Raw genomic sequence first — 18,636 nt, 5'->3', positions numbered from 1 at the left:
GATTCTATCTAAAAAAATTTGAAAATTGACTTTTGTTACCTCTGAGGATCAGAACTGCTCATCTTGCACAGTTTTACTAAGGAGGGTGCTGACTGCAAGAACCAGGCACCCTGCTTCCTGGCACTGACCACACTGGGCAAACATGTCTCTGTCCAGGAAATTGGAAATCAGGTGAGAGATTCTACTTAATGGGCACTGCAGCTGGCTGGAATATAGAGTAAGCCATAGAATGTAGAGTAAGCCACTTTCCTCCTTGGACAGAGAGAGAGCCAGTAGAGAAAGCCCAACTCAGACAGGAAGAAGGATGAAGCAGAAGCACAGAGAAAACAGAAATGAGAGGCCAAATCCTCCTCCTCCAAATCCACACCAGGTCTCCTCAGTGCTGCTGCTACATATGGGTCTTCTTTAAAAAGCTGCTTTATCAAGACGTAATTCATATACTATGCAATTTACCCATATAAAGTGCACAATTCCACACCATATGAAAAATCAACTCACAATGGATTAAAGACTTAAAGGTAAAACCTGAAGCAATAAAACTCTTAGAGGAAAACAGGGAAATAACTTCTAGCCATTGGACTTGGCAAGGATTTCTTGGATATGACACAAAAAACACAGGTAACAAAAACAAAGAGAGAAAAGTGGGATTATATCCCACTAAAAAGCTTCTGTATAATAGAGGAAACATCAATAAGTGAAAAAGCAAACTACAGAATGCAAGGAAGTATTTGCAAATCATTTATCTGATAAGAAGTTAATATACAAAATATATAAAGAACTCACATAACTCAATAGCAAAAAAAAAAAAAAAAAAAACCCTATTTAAAAATGGGTAAAAGACTTGAATAGATATTTCATGAGAGAAGACATACAAATGAACAACAGGTATATGAAAAGGTGCTCAACATCACTAATCATCAGGGAAACACAAATCAAACTCATGAGCTAGCACCTCACATCTGTTAGAATGGCTATTATCAAAAAAGTCCCCAAAGATATCAGTGTGTGAGTGTAAAGGTGAGGGTGTGAAGAAAAGGGAACCTTTGTACACTGATGGTGGAAATGTAAATTGGTGCAAATACTATGGAAAACAGTATGGGAGTTCCTCGAAAAGTTAAAAATAGAGTTACTGTATGATCCAGCAATCTCACTTCTGAGTATACATCCAAAGGAGTTGATTGAAGTCAGGATTCTGAAGAGACATCTGTACTCTCATAATCACTGTAACATTACTCACATTAGCCAAGATATGGAATCAACCTAAGTGTCCATTAATGGATGAATGGATTAAAAAATGTGGTACATACATACAGTAGAATATTATTCAGACTTTAAAAAAGAGGGAAATTCTCCATTTGCAACGACATAGAAGAACCTGGAGGAAGTTATGCTAAATGAAATGAGCCAGATACAGAAGGACAAAGGGTGCACAATCCTGCTTTTATGACAACTCTATAATAGCCAAACTCATAGAATCAGAGAGTAGTATAGTGGTTATCAGTGGCTAGGTGGGGAAGAATGGGGAGGTATTGTTCAAAGGGTACAAGGTTTCTGATATGCAAGATGCATAAATCTGGAGATCTACTGTACAACATAGAGCCGACAGTTACCATACTGTATTGTATACTTAAAACTTTGCTGAGAAGGTAGATCTTATATTAAGTACTCTTGCCACAAAAGAAACAAATTTAGTTATAATAAATAAATATATAAAGGAGGTAGAAGGCAACTTTTGGAGGTGATGGATGAGTTTATGGCTTTGATTGTGGTGATGGTTTCATGAGTGTATGCTTATCCCCATTAAATATGTACAACTTTTTGTATATCAGTCATACTTCAATACAGTGGTTTAAAAAATAAGGTATACAATTCAATGGTTTTTAGCATATTCACAGATGTGTGTAACCATCACCACAGTCAATTTTAGAACATTTTTATCAGTTCAGAAAGGAACTCTTGTACTTTTTAGCTATCACTCCACCTCCATTGCCCCATCCCTGTAGTCCTAGTCAACCACTAATCTACATTTTTTTTTTTTTTCGAGTTAGGGTCTTGCTCTGTCACACAGGCAGGAGTGTAGGAGGGCAATCATGACTCACTGCAACCTCAATCTCCTAGGCTCAAGCCATCCTCCTGCCTCAGTCTCCCCAGTGGCTGAGACCTCAGGTGCATGCCACTATGACAGGTTAATTTTTTGTTGTTGTTAATTTTTTTTTTTTAGAGACAGGGTCTTGCCATGTTGCCCAGGCTGGTGGTGAACTTCTGAGCTCAAGCAATCTTCCTGCCTCCGTCTCCCATTAGTGCTGCCCACCACATCCACTTACTGTCTCTACAGGATTTCCTCTTCTGGAGTTTCATATGAATGCCCATCATATAACATGTGGCCTTTGGGACTGACTTCTTTCATGTGTCATAGTGTTTTTAAGTTTCATCCACATTGTGGCATGTCAGTACCTTATTCCTTTTTATGGACAAACAGTATTCAATTGTATGGATATACTACCATTTGTGTATATTTGTTTACCTATTCATTAATTGATGGACACTTGGGTTGCCTCCACCTTTTGGCTGCTGTGAGTAATGCCACTGAGGTTAACAATAATGAGCCGTGAGGATGTTATGATGAGAAAGATAAGTTAGTCACACAAAAAAGATAAAGTATGATTCTACTTATACGAGGTATCTAAAGTGGTTAAATTCATAGAAACAGAAAATAGAATGACAGTTGCTGGGAATGAGGAGGGGTGGCAAGTGGGGAGTTGTTTAATGGGGAAGAGCTTAGTTTCACAAGTTTTTGTTTTGTTTTTGTTTGTTTGTTTTTTGAGCTGGAGTCTCACTCTGTCACCAAGGCTGGAGTGCAGTGGCATCGTGTCGGCTCGCTGCAACCTCCGTCTCTTGGGTTCAAGCAATTCTCCTGCCTCAGCCTCCTGACTAGCTGAGATTACAGGCACCCACCACCACCCCTGGATAGTTTTTAAAAATATTTTTAGTAGAGATGGGGTTTCACCACGTTGGCTGGGCTGGTCTTGAACTACTGACCTCAGGTGATCCACCCACCTCGGCCTCTCAAAGTGCTGGGATTACAGGTGTGAGCCACCGTTCCCAGCCTAGTTTCACAAGTTCTGAAGCTCTGTTGCACAACAATATGAATATATTTAACACTACTGAACTGTATACATAAAAATGATTAAGACAGTAAAATTTACGTTACATGTTTTTTACCACAATTACAAAATTTATAAAGCATCTGTGCTTTATTCTCCCCTCCTTTCTTGTCGACTATTTTGCAGTTCAGGCCATGGTCCATGCTGGGCTAGGCCTAACCAAGATCAGGACCTATCTGGAGGGGCTCACGGGGCCCCCGAGGGGATGCTCATTTGAACACTTCCCCTGTTCTGCAGAGCACAACAAGAGGGTGAGGGCAGGGCCAGTTCTCCAGTGGCCACAGCTGGAGGTCCACTCGGTAGCCAGCCGGGGCATACTGCACGCCAGGTACTTCCCATGAGGATGCTTCAGACCAGCTGGGGCTTTGGCATAGATTTTCTGGCTAGGCTAAAGTCATGCCCACTTCAGTCTCTCCATTTTTGCTCATGTCCAGTTGATTCCTCTTTGTGCCAATCACATATGCTGCTAGGAAGGGGAGAATAGACTTAAGTAGGCTTTGGGGTATAACCAAGAACACTGTTTAGGAGAAAATATTTTGAAACAAGTAGGTGCGGGAAGAACCAATTTGTTCCTAAGCCTCTTACTGTGTAGTCAGAAAACCCCTATATAAGTATTAAATAGATTTACTTTCACTGTGGTAGCAACTACAAAAATAATTCTATCTGCCATCCATTGTATACTTACTATTTTTCCAAGGACTTAAAACAATTCTATTTCATTTCATCTGATAAAGCTAATATTACTACTCCATTTCACAGATGAGGACATGGAGGCCCAGGGAGAAACTTGCCCAAGAAGTAGAGCCAAGATTTGAATACATGCCTGTATGAGTCCAAAGGAGTCCTGCATGAGTTCAAATATATGCCTGTATGAGTCATTATGAGTAATGACTCATAGTCGTTACTCTACACAGACCTCTCTTATTAGTCTATCAACATTTATGAAGTGCCCACTGTGGACAAGCTCCTGAACTAGGTGTAATGGGAACACCAATAGAGGAGAGAGAAAAACCCATACATGGGAATGGCAAACGAATAATTTTAAGTAAGTACGTATAAGTATCACTGTACTATGTATGAATGGGAAGGGTGAATATATAAGTTGACTATATACAGAAGAGAACAATAAACAGTCTAGCTGTATCTTTGAATCATAGGATTTTAGAGTTGAAAGGGATCGATCCGAGCCCCTGGGGCAGGCTAGGGGAAGCTGCTGGCTGCCGCTTTCGTGGTTTTCTCCCGGTGTCCAGCAGAAATGGCGGCGGCGCAAAGTATGGCTGGGCCAACCCAGGGTCCCCCAGGACCCTCGGCTCTGCGCGACAAGCGGCCCGCGCTCGCCAAGGCCGAGGGGCAGGAGTGAACGTGGTCCCCGTGGGTCTGCGGCCCTGATAGGCTAGCCAATTGTACAGAATTTAAATCATCTCTCAGATGTGTACAGTAGAACTCAAGAAGACAGACTACCAAGGGTCATCTGAAGTCGTGATTGGGTCACTAATAATAGCAGGACAAAGTTAGAGATCGCTACTCAAGCATAAGCCCCAGTCTTCATAAGACTGCAGAGAGGATGTTTGATATGCAGCCTTGGGCTGAGTATGTTGTGGAATGGGCTGCAAAGGACCCATATGGCTTCCTCACAACGGTTATTTTGGCCCTTACTCCACTGTTCCTAGCAAGCGCTGTACTTGGAAATTGGCCAAGATGATTGAGGCCAGGGAGAAGGAGCAAAAGAAGAAACAAAATGCCAAGAAAACATTGCAAAAGCTAAACAACTGAAAAAGGATTGAAGGACTGAACAGGCTCTGCAACCACAGGAAAATCATTTGGAAAATTATGCAGCTTTGGAAGAACCCATTAAAGTTTCTTCTTTGGATTTCTTGATAGTATTATTTAGTAAATGAAATCTGACCAAATGGAAGAATCATGTTTGTTCTGACCTCAATACTATAGTAACTTTTAGGCTTGGGTGTAGAAGTTTATAGGTTTCTATTGACAGTTATTATAAATTATCATTCGCTGTGGTACAAATTCTTTATAACTGACTTAGTCATTTGCCACTTAGCAGTTTATGTACTGAAATAAAAACATCCTGTGGGAAAAGTGACTTTAGATTATGAACTCAATTCAAATGAACTCTGTTTAAAATGGAGTCCTATTTTGGAGAAAGGAAATTAAGAATGTAAAAGTTAGAACTGATTGTTGGGTAAAAAGTGTGCTTTTGCTGAAAAGAGGATACAAGGATTAATTATGTCTTTTATTAGTTAAAGTTCTTAATTTCTTAAGAATCTTTCTGACTTTCCTCAAAACAAAGTAATATTAATCAATGAGTACTTTTTGCTGGGCAATTTCTTAAGCCTTTGAGACAGCTGTTAATTATCGAAGTCATTTTGCATTTTTTAAAACAATTTGTATAAAGAATTCTCTATCTGAATTAATGTTAGAATACCACCCTACTGATAGAACAATTTTGTAGCTCACAACACTGCATTTTCTTGAGAGTGGCCTGTGCTGAGAGGAGTAACAACTTATGGTGTTAAAGCTTGCAGTAAAATGCCAAAAACACTGTAAGTCAACATTTGGAACTGGTTTAATTCTGTAACTAAAGCAGAACGCGAAAATAGTTAAAATGTCTTATCAAAGTAAGTTGCGCTGATTATATAAGACACCACTTTGTTTTTTATGTCCATCTTTGTTTTAACTCATGTGGTAGTAATATTAATACTTTCTGATCGCATTAAGTTTCAAAGTAAGAACTAAATTTCACATTTCTTTAAAGAACCGTAAAAGCGTACAGTGATGCCATACTCATAAGTGGTAAAGAAAGTTGTAAAATTGGAAACACGTTGTTGGGGCATACTAGTAAATTGGGTGAAAAGATAAATTATCTCAAAATGAGAGGTGCTGTAATTGGAAGGAAGGAGCTAAAGGATGTTTTCTTTCCAGTAATAGTATAAGCTGGAAGGTTTGGTTTTACTATTAAAAGTGGCTTTTACAAAAAAAAGAAAAGAAAAGAAAGGAAAGGGATCTGGGGGGTCATCTAATCCCACCTCTCACCCCAAACAGAGATCTCTTCTACAAGTATCTGTGGAAGTTCCAGTGTCAACTTAAAGGCAGTGAGCCAGTTCTTTTGTTTTCCAGGTTTTTGGTTATTATAAAGTTCCTGCTTTTCATCATCAAATCTGTCTCCCTTTGGGGAATTCTCCTATTGGTCCCAATTTTCCCCACGGATCTATAGCAAATAGTCACCCTTCTGATCACCGTGACTGCCGTTCTTCACGTGGATAAAGGGAAGACAAGCGTGTGTTGACTACTTACTCTGCTCCAAACACATTCCAATATCCCACTCAATAGGGATGACAGTTTCTCATCTAAGGACTCTGAAGAGTCATTAGAGACATTAAGAGTCATTAGAGATATTAAGAAACTTGTCTAAGGTCACACAGTTGGAAGTACTGGAGCAGAGATTTGAACACAAGCTCACCGCTTTTCTACTACACTACACTGCCTCTCAAAACCAGCCATCATCACCATGCCTCTCATCTTCTCTTATAGACCATCTAGACCTGGTTTCTCCAGACTTTCCTTTTCAGGGGACAAGTTCTTTAGACCTCTCCTGATGTTGGTTATTCTCTGAATAGGCTCCGGTTTGTCAATGTCCCTCTTGAAATGCACTGTAAGACCAGAGTTCAATACCCACTGTGGCCAGACCATCCTGCCTGGCTTGCCTGCCCTGCATGCCATTTGCATGCCCAGGATGGCTTCACTGACTTAAGAAGCATAGTAGACCTGTCACACGTTTGGGTTGGGCTGATCCTGATGTAGCTGCAACCTGGGTTTTTTTCATATGAGCTAGTTTCAAGTCACATTTCATCCATCCTTTACTTAAACCATTGCTTCTAATAAGCTTCATTGGGATCCCGTTGGATTCACTTATTGGTTTTGAGAGAGTATTTCAATTTGTTATACAGCATATTAGCTGCTTCTCTGTCTTTAGACTATCTGAACATTTTAAAAGTTGGTCTTCAATGTTGTGATACAAGTCACTGATAAGAATGTTGAACATGCCAGGACCAAGAGCAGAGCCTTGAGACATCCACTGGAGACCTCCAACAGGGTGGCAATTCATCGATTAATTAACGCTCTTTCAGTACAGTTGTCTACGCAGCTGTGATTCCAGTGAGCTATTTTTAACTCCACATTTCATTTCTCTACCTCCTCACAGTTTATGTAATAGAAAACATTGCAAAACACCTGCTGGAATTAATCCAAAGCATCCTTTTTTCCAAGTGTGTTCTGTAGAATGCTTGACCAGTGAGATGGTATTAAATAGGTTTTTTGGTGCAGGACTTCTCAGAACCTCTAATGTGCTAATGTGTCCTGTGAATCTTCAAGAGAAACTATAATAGCACACTGCGTTTCCCAAAATGGAGGTGGGTCCTTTATTTTATTTTATTTTTGCTTAGGTGGGATATATACTCTGCTATTTGCTCATTTGTAGTATTCCCTTGATCTCCCAATCTGATAACTGTGTGTAAAAGCAATACAACATTAGCTCTGCATGGCTTGTTCTTAGTGAACCTCTGCTAATGCCCAGTGATCAATGCTTGCTTCTATAAAGATGGTCACAGACCACCCTTTAATAATCTGCTCCAGAATTTTACTGTGGATTAAGACCAAGTTTGTTGACCTGCAGTTTTCAAAATCTATTTTTTCTCTTCTGTCTCCTGATACAATACTTTCTGGTTTCTCAGGGGTTAACCCACCACAACTATGAACTTCAGCACCATATTTACTGCAACAGAAGCATATTTACTGCACCTGACATGGTCAGCTGCTATTGTGGGCTTCAATTCTCTTCCATCCGTGTCTGCACTGCCTTTTCTAGTTTGAATGGGATTCTCTTGATGGAGAACATATAAACGAAATCTAAACAACTCAGGTTCATAGTCAAGGCAGATTCCTGACTGATGCTCCCTCAGATTTTCATGTTACTCACAAAAGGAGGTAAATGCCGTGGGGGTAACAAGCTAGCCTGTGTGTCTTGCTACAGAACTGTTCTGATTGAGAATTAAAGGGTGAAGATGAGCTTCCTAGTGGCAGGGTAGGGGAAAGGGTGTGATGAAAAAGACCCTGATGAATATTCAAGCAATGGAAACAGTCCGGAATGGTTGGGGACAGAGATGAGGGGAGAAAGTGACTAGGGGCATGAGGGAGGGCTAGAGCGTGACTTATGAGCCCTGATAAAGGGAAAATAGAAATCAGAGAAGGAACTGCAGCAGTGAGAGAGACACAATCAGATTGGATTCGATTCCTAAGGAGTGAACACCCATTCTTTTGTCTCCTACTCTTGTTCTATACGTGGAGTTTGTAAGCTGTGCCCATTTTCTTTTAAATAATAGTCCTTTACTTTTTCTAAACACCTCAAATCACCCCAGGGTTGGCCACTCCTGATACTCTACTTTTGCGGGGTTTTTTGCCACTCTTGATAAGCATCCTTGGCTGGGTGCATCCTATTTTTGTATATACATGCCCTTTAAAGTTCTGAACTGTTAGTCAGTGACAGAAGGCTTCAGAGAGTGGAGCTGGCTTCTGAAGATGAGAAATGTGGTGTCATGGAAGAGAAGAAGAAGTTTGGTAGAAAGGACACATTCCCTAAGTGTATGAAGCCCCAAAGCCGCACAAGCAACATGTGGTTCATCTTTAGTGGCTCATGGGTGGACGTGGTGTACAAGGGCAAGAAGCTAGGAGTAGGAATCTGAAGGTGGCCTGAACCCTGGCTCTGCTATTACCAGCCGTGTGGCCCTGGCCAAGTCATTGCACTACTCTGGGCCTCAGTGTCTTGACCTATGCAATGTAAGGGGTTCAACCAAGGCTTGACCCTGAGTCCCTCCTTCAAACTTCTTCGTTGCTCCTTGTCTCCCCTGTCTGCTTGTGTATGTGTCAGCATGTGATAGCTATCTCATGCAGGGTGTTCTGCCATCCAGGCCACAGCCTCCTTCTTGAACTGTTTGCCAGTCAGAAGTTGGACTGCAGATACAGCATCTGGGAGCAACTCTCCTTGGATAGGAAAGAAGGTGAAAATGTGTTATTCTGTTTTATTTCCCCAGTCATCTTTTAATGTAGCCCAGACTCTGGCTTCCATTAGCAGAAGAGATCAGTAGGTGGATTATGGGATTGTAATCTTACAGAACGACGAGTCCACCTCTCCCTGTGGCCAAGTGAATGATTCACGTTTGGCTCAGTTAACACTAGGGAGAAGTCAGATTAACACAGTCACTTGCTTGGAAATGGAGGTTGTTGCACATGGGGCTGGCTTTCTTGAGAGAACACATTTTCAAAAAACACAAATATGTTTTGTTCAGGGATAAAATGTTCTCAGTGGTCCATCATTGCCTGTCTGGAAAGCTTGCAGTAAGCGGATGCAGGAGGGAAGGTCATTTAATAGTTCCCCAACCTAAACTCACCACGACAGGATAGAGTTAGGAGGATGAAAGATAATTAGTTCAGTTTGGGGAGAACCACCAATGGAAGTGCCTTTTCTTTAGGACTCTTTTTTGATCAGAGCAGTAACTAAGCCTCAGAAGACACAGAAGAAAGAACATCTTCCCTAGATGCAGAGCAGATGCAGCCCCTGGCAGCCTAGACCCTGGGGCTCAGCAAAGCTCCGGAAAATCCCCCACAAACATTGCAGTCCCATCTGAAAACCAGAGGGGCGGTGGATTCCATCAGGAAGGAAGCAGCTCTCGTATGGAACTGTCAGATGCATTGAAGTGGGTCCAGCCAGCTCCTTATGGGGAAAGAGCCATAAAACTGGAACTTGGGGACCTGCTGCAGCAGAACTATTTGTTTTGCTTTTGTGGCCCAGCGAAGCACCCACTTGCAATACTCTCCATTAGCAAGTTGTTCCGGAGAGGTGACAAATCTCCAGAGGCCAACGGTTCCACCTCTTTCCTTTTGAGGTAGCCCTTATGGGAATCTCCTAGATGGATTAGGTTGATTCTGGCTGGATACCAAGCCCACAAAGGGATTCCTCATGAATAAAGGGGCTGCCTGGCTGGAAAACTGGGCTCCTCATGGGGCAAGGGCTGGGTCTGGAGTAGACTGTGTTGGAGGTTTGAACTTCCAACCTCCCTGGCACTGCCTTGTGCTTTGGGAGTGACTTCCAGGCACGGTGACACCCAGCCGCCCAAGCGGAAGCACTATCACTGTGGGGTGGAAATGGAAAGCAGTATCACGCCAGAGGGGACAACAGTTCACTGCCCTGGGTTGAGCTTGTGGAGCAGAGTGCCTACCGCATAGTGCCCCCAAGTTGGTGGGACCGCCCCGTTCTTCAACCCCAGTGTGTGGAATAAATACCTATGTTAAGAGAATTTGTGCCAGGCGCGGTGGCTCATGCGTGTAATCCCAGCACTTTGGGAGGCCGAGGCGGGCGGATCACGAGGTCAGAGTCCGAGACCAGCCTGATCAACATGGTGAAACCCTGTCTCTACTAAAAATACACAAATTAGCCAGGCGTGGTGGTGCACGCCTGTAATACCAGCTTCTCAGGAGGCTGAGGCAGGAGACTCGCTTGAACCCGAAAGGCAGAGGTTGCAGCGAGCCGAGATCGCACCATTGCACTCTAGCCTGGGCGACAGAGTAAGACTCCATCTCGGAAAAAAAAAAGAAAAGAGAATTTGGGTGGGGTGGGAGAAGGCAGGGACATGCTGCACTTCCAGCTGGTAATGGCATCTCAAGATTTGAGCTGTTAATTGGAAAAATATGAGATGTGGCTTACTTGAACTCCAAACAGGTGAAGTGAGTTATCCTGGTTATAGTAGAGGTGGATTCACTGTGAAGTTAATGAAGCTATGCTCTTGAGTCCCCTCCCTTCCTTTGCATGGGCATCTTCCAATATCCTGGGAATTAGCCTAGCAATGGGGACACATGGCATTCATTTTTGTGAAATTTCAAGAGTAAGAGCTTTTGATATTATTTTTATTAAAGAACCTCTAGAATTGTGAACCCCAAATGGAGAACCCCACAAAAGCTGAAGTTTGAGTTATACCCATGAACTGACATCCAACGGAGAAAATCATAGCCTTCTTTGGGATCGGGCAAGATCAAAGCAGGTACTGGGGGAGGAGAGTGGATGCCTTGGCACCTGTCCCAGCTCAAGTACTAATGATCAGAAACTGGTCCTCAGTCATTACCTCCAAAGAAGGAAGGTTCTAAGAAACTTGGAAATAAGGTATTTTCTGATTAGCATGCCAACGCAGGGGTTATCAATTTCTACAATTGGTGGCGCTCTTACAAGAAAAAAAGTAAGCAATGCCAGGTGCAGGCCCTCAGACACAGCTGAATGTGCCAGCTAAAGACGTGGAGGTGGCAGGGCCCTACCGCCACATGGAGGCTGAGGGGCACATGGGCCAGAGAACCTTTACAGCATTTCTACAGAATCAGAGGGAACCGGAACAACCCACACCGGAAGTGTCACCTCCAGGGAGGGTTAGTTTGTGCCCTCTGTCCTGCAATCTCACTCTGAGAGCATTTACTGAACACCTGCTGCGTGCCAGGTGCTGGGGATGAACACCCAAGGAGCCTGGAGTCTAGTTGAGATCCGCAACAGGACCGGTATCAAAGAGGTGAATAACAGCACAGGAGAGCACTTCCAAGTGCATCGGGGATAAGGGGAGTTTCACAGAAATAGAGTGCGGAGTGTTTGCACTGAGACTTGAAGCATGAGTGGAGCTTGCCAGGCAGAATGCCAGGGGCAGGCATTCCAGGCAGGAGCCCGGGAGTGTGGTGCACTTGGAGGGCTGTACGGAGGCCCAGTGGTTCCACAGTGCTAAGCATAAGGGAGAAGCATGGAGATATGGGGATCAGCAGGAGCTGATGCTGGACACATAGCTGGGTGGGATCCTGGTGCTCCCTTGAGATGCCAAGGAGTATGGACTTTATCCTGAATCCCTCTCATTTGGCATCAAGCCCCACTGCTTCTCTCTGTAAGGTCTCTCTGGTTTGTTTCTTCCTCTCCATCCAAAGGCTGCCCTAGTTCAGGTCCTCACCAGCTCCTACCTAGTTTATCACAATTGCCTCTTAATGTTTCCCTGCCTCTAAAGAGGCAGTGTAACAGTGATAACAGCACATATTTACTGAACAGTCATGACGGGCTGGACACTGTTGTATGTGCTTGTAAAAGATGCATTTGGAATTTCTTCTTAACAACCCTGTAAGTTAGGTATTATCATTCCCAGTTCCCAGAGGAGGCAACGGAGGCACAGTGATGAAATAACTTGCCCAAAGTTAAACAGCTTGTTAGTGGCAGGGGCAGCATTTGAACCAGAAAAATCTAGTGTGTGAGCTAGAGTTCTTACACTATCACATCTCAGGTAAAGGATCAAGATCTGCATTCTAGAAGATTACCTGAGTCACTTAGCTTCTTCAAACCTCTCGTTTCTCTATCTGTAAAATGGGGCAACATCAGTGAAGATCTCGTGAGGAATAAATCAGAAAATCCATGAAAGGCACGAAGGAAGGGGCATAGCACAGCCTAAGGAAGCGTTAGCTTTGATAGAAACGATTTTGCCAAGGAGGGTAAAAACATCACATGCCAGTCACATTAGCAACTCAACAGCACAAAGGTGATGTCACTATCCTAGAGTCCTAGTGAAAATAAGATATTAAATATCTTATTAAATATTAAACAATTTATTTGGAAAACCTCAATATTCCTTTTCCCTCTCCCAATTGGAGCAGCTGGACATTAAATAATTTTTTTAAACAAGATACAACCATTTGCAATATTTAAAAATCAAGGGCTAAAACAGTACAAATGAAAAAGGTTGAGGCAGTGGATCTCACACAAGATGTAGACCCTTGTTTCTGTCCTTGGGCCAACTCTCTCATACCCATTTTGGGTGAGATTTCATGAAGCTGGCCGGCTCTGAAGCAGAGCGCCAGAAGTTGTGTTTACACCATTGTTCCAAACCTAAAAGGCAATTCTGCTGCTCGCAGCAATGTCGCCTGAAAAACCCATGACAATACAAGATAATTTACAGGCCAACAATCACATTTTGGAGCATCCATTACTCTAGAACTCTGATTCTGTCATTTCCCTTTGTAAGTTTTCCTTACAAAACTGACTTCAAATACAAGGCTGATGCATCCACTTTTTTATCACTTCCATTTCATAATCTATTAACATAACAGTCAATCACGTGAAAGTGAAAACTGATCACAAGATAGCAGAGACTTCCTGTTGACTGATGTGAGTGCTCATTCAGAGGGTGTTTGGTGATTCTTTCATCTGCCCTGCTCTTTCCACATTCCAGCGTGTCATCGAGTGTCCTCCAGCTGATGGGTATGCATTTAACAACACTGTCTGCACAAGAAGGCACCATCTGGACGAGGGGAAGCTGCTGCTGCTTTCATGTATTTATTTATTATTATTTTTGAGATGGAGTGTCGCTCTGTCACCCAGGTTAAAGTGCAGTGGCGTGATTTCAGCTCACTGCAACCTCTGCCTCCTGGGTTCAAGCAATTCTCCTGTCTCAGCCACTTGAGTAGCTGGGACTATGGGCGCACGCCACCACACCCAGCTATTTTTTTTTTTTTTTTTTTTTTTTTTTTTTGTATTTTTAGTGGAGACGGGGTTTTACCATATTGGTCAGGCTGGTCTCAAACTCCTTACCTCAGGTGATCCACCTGCCTTGACCTCCCAAAGTGCTGGGATTATAGGCGTAAGCCACCATGCCTGGCTGCCACTGTTGCTTTTAAGCCAACTTTTTATTATTAATTTTTTAAAAATGTGTGTATTTAGGAGGTACGAGTGCAGATTTCATACATGCATGTATGAAGGAATGGTGAAGCCTGGGCTTTCCATGCACCCATCACCCGAAGTGACACTGTGCCCAACAGGCAATTCCTCAACCCTCCCCCACAACCTTTTGTTGTCTCTAGTGTCTATTATTTCACTCTGTGTGTCCATGTACACCCGTTGCTTAATGGGTATTTATTTATTTATTTGAGACGGAGTCACTCTGTCACCCAGGCTGGAGTGCAGTGATGCGATATTGGCTCACTGCAACTTCCGCCTCCCAGGTTCAAGTGATTCTCCTGCCTCAGCCTCCTGAGTAGCTGGGGTTACCGGCACCTGCTACCATGGCCGGCTAATGTGTTGTATTTTTAGTAGAGATGGGGTTTCACCATGTTGGCCAGGCTGGTCTTGAACTCCTGACCTCAAGTGGTCCACTCGCCTCGGCTTCCCAAAGTGCAAGAATTACAGGCGTGAGCCACCACGCCTGGCAAAGGGTACTTATAAGTGAGAACAAGATGCATACTTTTTTTTTTTTAATGGATAATGGTGTTGGGCTTATCTCCTTTCTGTTGAAATTTCTTAGATGTACATAAACAGAAACTCTTTGGCAGACACACAGTATTGATGAATGGACCTGCAGCTGAGGTGATCTGGGTGGCCAAAGCATAAACATACGTGGATGTTACTGAGAACCACAACGGCCTCTCCTTCACGCCCTATGTGTGGTCTGGCTGGCCTTGCACTCAAGCTGAGCCTGGCATTTTGTGACTCAAATGCAGTCCAGAGAAAGCGACAGGAAGACACAAAGGGTGAGTGTGTGAGTGAATAGGTGTTTGTGAGATTATGTGTTTCTGTACGTGGATACATTTCTGATTGCACTCAAGCTGAGCCTGGGATTTTGTGACTCAAATGTGGTCCACAGAAAGTGGCAGAAGACACAAAGGGTGAGTGTTGAGTGAATAGGTGTTTGTGAGATTATGTGTTTCTGTGGGTGGATATGTTTGCCATTTCAGGCATCCCATGCTCACGCACACTCCTCCACCGTCAGCATACTTAACTGACCACACCAAGAAAAACACGGCCCTATTCACTTGCATAGATGCTGCGGCAGGCGTGGGCTGTTATAATAGGAGTTTGGGAATTTTGGGCTCTGGGTGTTTTTTCAGCTTTCACCCATCATTTTAAACTGGGACGAGGGAGGGTTTAAGGGGGAAAATGCTGAACACCAGCACAGCAATACCACACATTGGCTTCTGTGGTCTGAGAACAGCAGCAGCAATTCACGCGGTGATTGGCGGCTCTTTCCTACCTCAGCAAAGTGCGGGGCTGCTGCTGCCCAGGGTGTGAAATCTAAGCCAGGCGCTAACCCACCGCTGGAACGGAAACTCAAACCTGCACAGCCTCTTTGCTTTGTGGCTGTCTTTCTTGCTCGTGGTGGCAATCAGAAGTCTGTTCCCAGTTAGGGAGCAGAGCCTTGACTGATAAGAGAGACGGGAAGAGAATTTCAAAAATCTTATACGAAAACCTCCTCCTAGAAAGTTAAGGTGGGGTGGGAGGAGGTTGCTAAGTGAGAACATTGGGGGTTATTTTGGGGTGGAGAGACACCAGATCACCAAGGTGTTAAGTATGGAAATGTCACTGTCACCTACCATCCCATCCCCCTCCACGAAGAGTGGCATTTCAAAGTATTTGGCCAGTGAGTCATCAGAAAATGCTATTTTTTCATTTTGGAAAACACTGTATCACAGCAGGGCATTTTGCTGTTATCTGTTCTCCCAAGAAATACAGTGGTGGGGGAGGACCCAACCCCTTAGAAATTAAAGCCATATGCAGACCATATTAAAAAAAATAACCCACCCAGGCCATTCTATTATTGCTGACCATAGGAATTCAGTATTTATAATTTACATTCTTTCCCATACTTTGCTGTTTTTCAGTCGTGAAAAGTAGAGGTTTATGGCCTCATCAGATTGTAAATCACATTCCTGAGGGCAGAGGGAGCTGCTACAGGGGAGAGAAATTGCCTTCCAACAGTTTGCAGAATGCATCAAAACACCGGGAAAAGAACCCACGTGGAGTATGGGGACCCTGTTCAAGGGTGGCATCTCAACTGATTTCAGGCCACAGAAACACAGGGATGTCGACGCCGGAGTCTGTCTACTCACAGGACACAAAAGACAATGAAGGCCAACACCAGTTATTCCGTCCACAGAGCATGCAACCAGCCAACCACCCCCAGAGTCATCTGAAGAGTGGCTTGGAGGTGTGGCCATCTCTAATCAAGCAAGCACCTGAGATCTGAGTCTCCTTCCAAGGAGGCAGAGCAAAGGTGTGGCGGTCACCAGGAAACTAGCTCCTTGCCATCCATTTGCCAGTTCTAGGGCCAGTGAGGATCTGTGGGGCTGTGGTCTGCTGATGGGAGTAAGACATGTGCACAAGAATCCAGGGGAAGAGCCTGGCACAGAGCCTCAGCCTGTGTTGCTCTGGCGGCTCCCCCTCCGGCCCCTCCTGGCCATGTGCTCTGTGTGCAAGCTTGTGTTACTACGGCTGGGCTGCTGGGAGGATTCAGGGACGAGAGGGAAGGGGTGCGGAGAGCCCCACACAGGGGTGTTTTGAAGGCTCCAATCCTCTGAATGCCTCTGTCTGGAAGTCATGTTAGTAGTGGCCCTGGTGAACTCTTATTCCCCTGCTCCTGGTCTGGATTTCATCCACTCTAAGAGAGGTGGAGGATCCCTAACATTTTGAAAGCTGAAGATCTTTCTTAAGCCTTTCCCACGCTGCACTCATAAAATACCTAATCAGTCCATGACGTATGCAGTTGGAGAGATGAGAATGAGCCCAAACAGCCCTTCGTCGGGCGGGTGAGAACAGTCAGGCTTACAGCCCAGATTTCCAGTATGGATTGTTACATAAACCTTGCCTGTAATTTGACTCTCTAATGAAAGCTATTGTGTGTATACTTTAGACACGAAAATGAAGTATTTTGGTTTTTTTAGTCTCAAATGTTAGAAAACCAATTTTCTTTTAAAGACAGACAAACTTCATTTCCTGTGGTTTGTAAAGCCACAAGAGTCTCCTTTACTCAGCATCCAGAAAGGGGCCACACCCTACGCTGGAACACCAGGCTCTGACGCCCCGGGATGACTGCACCGAGGGGCAGGAGGTCGCAGCTCTGAGCAAATCTTCCTGCCACCGCAGGGCACTGTCGGTGCCCACAGTTTGCAGACCCTGGCCAGGGTGATGTCTTGAGCATTCCAGTACCAAAGAAAAACCAGCAATTAACTCCCGGGCACAAGAAGTACTAGCGTGAGCCCAGATCACTTAAAGAGGCTGGGTGGTTGGTTGCATCAGCTGTGAAAGCAAAACCCTTGGGTAAATTCTATGTTCTGAATGATGTTACTGTCCTCACTGGGGTTATGAGAGGGGAAGGGATCTGCCAACACCCTTCTCCTCTCTGTCCAAGAGGACAACAATGCTGGGGCTTAGGAGTCCCTTTTGCCAGGAAAGCGGGCAGGAAGCTTGCTGTCACCCGCCTCCCCAGCCGGGTGTACTGAATATGGAGGTAGAGACCAGGCTTCAACCAGAGTATTATGAGTATCAGAGTATTATTACAAGGGATAAATTCAGCTTAGCCCTGTGAGGCCTTGGAGGTACTTGGACCTGTTGCAAAGCCTTGAACACTGTTAGACTGTGACAATGAATATCTCTTTGCAGGAAAAGCAGCTTCAAAATTCCGCCTAACAAGCTGCAGGAAAGGGGATATCAGAGTAGACCAAGCCACAGATGAACTTTCTGAAATGGACTAAAGGCATTTTTTAGTGAACATGGAAGAAAAGGAAGATTTTTACAATTCAGCATTCCTATAAACTAAAAAAATTTCACATCCAACTGTTTTTTCTCTTCTTTAGTAGACATCAATGAAATAATTCCTTTAAATTCACAGAAGAAAGCAAAATTGAAAAACCTTATTTATTTAATGCATCAAATACCAAAGTTCAATTAAGGAAACTATTGCAATCTTCACCTGAGATAGTCCCATCATCAGGTTAGAATAAAGTGTGATAAGGGAAATGCTGTAAAAACCTCTTATGGCATAGCAACATGACTGCAGCCCACCAGTCTCAGTCGTTACTCATACTGACCCTTGCAAAGAACCAAATCTCTAATATAATCCTGGGAATGTCACACGCATGTGAAGGAAAGAGGTGTACTATGTAATGGAACACTGACAGACAGACATCTTAGCTCTCCTTACAGTTTTTTTTTTTTTTTTTTTTTTGATAGTCTCGCCTGTCGCCCAGGTTGGAGAGTGCAGTGGAGCGATCTCGGCTCACTGGAACCTCCGCCTCCCGAGTTCAAGCAATTCTTCCGTCTCCGTCTTCTGAGTAGCTGGGACAGGCGCCCGCCACAACACTAGCTAATTTCTGTATTTTCAGTAAAGAAGGGGTTTCACCATATTGGTCAGGCTCAAACTCCTGACCTCAGGCGATCCACCCACCTCGGCCTCCCAAAGTGTTGGGATTACAGATGTGAGCCCCGCGCCCGGCCAGCTCTCCTTACATCTTGATTTCAATCCTATAAATGGGAAATGGTATGGAGCACTATCTAGTCTACTGTGGGATTTCTAGTTGTCATAACAATAAGAACCATATAAACAATGCCCACCTGGTAAACATT

At 43.9% G+C, this 18,636-nt stretch overlaps 1 pseudogene; it reads left to right on the top strand.

Annotated features, from left to right (window-relative positions):
* The first annotated feature begins 4,728 nt into the window (after nt 1–4,728).
* On the top strand, nt 4,729–4,948 carry LOC108531720 (small integral membrane protein 15-like; annotated as a pseudogene).
* The last annotated feature ends 13,688 nt before the right edge of the window (nt 4,949–18,636 follow it).

This window comes from Rhinopithecus bieti, unplaced genomic scaffold (genome assembly GCF_001698545.2).
Source record: "Rhinopithecus bieti isolate Rb0 unplaced genomic scaffold, ASM169854v2 scaffold_8760, whole genome shotgun sequence".
NCBI classification, from domain to species: Eukaryota; Metazoa; Chordata; class Mammalia; order Primates; family Cercopithecidae; genus Rhinopithecus; species Rhinopithecus bieti.
Note: the sequence above shows the minus strand (reverse complement) of the source record. Positions and strands in the feature narration are given on the sequence as shown.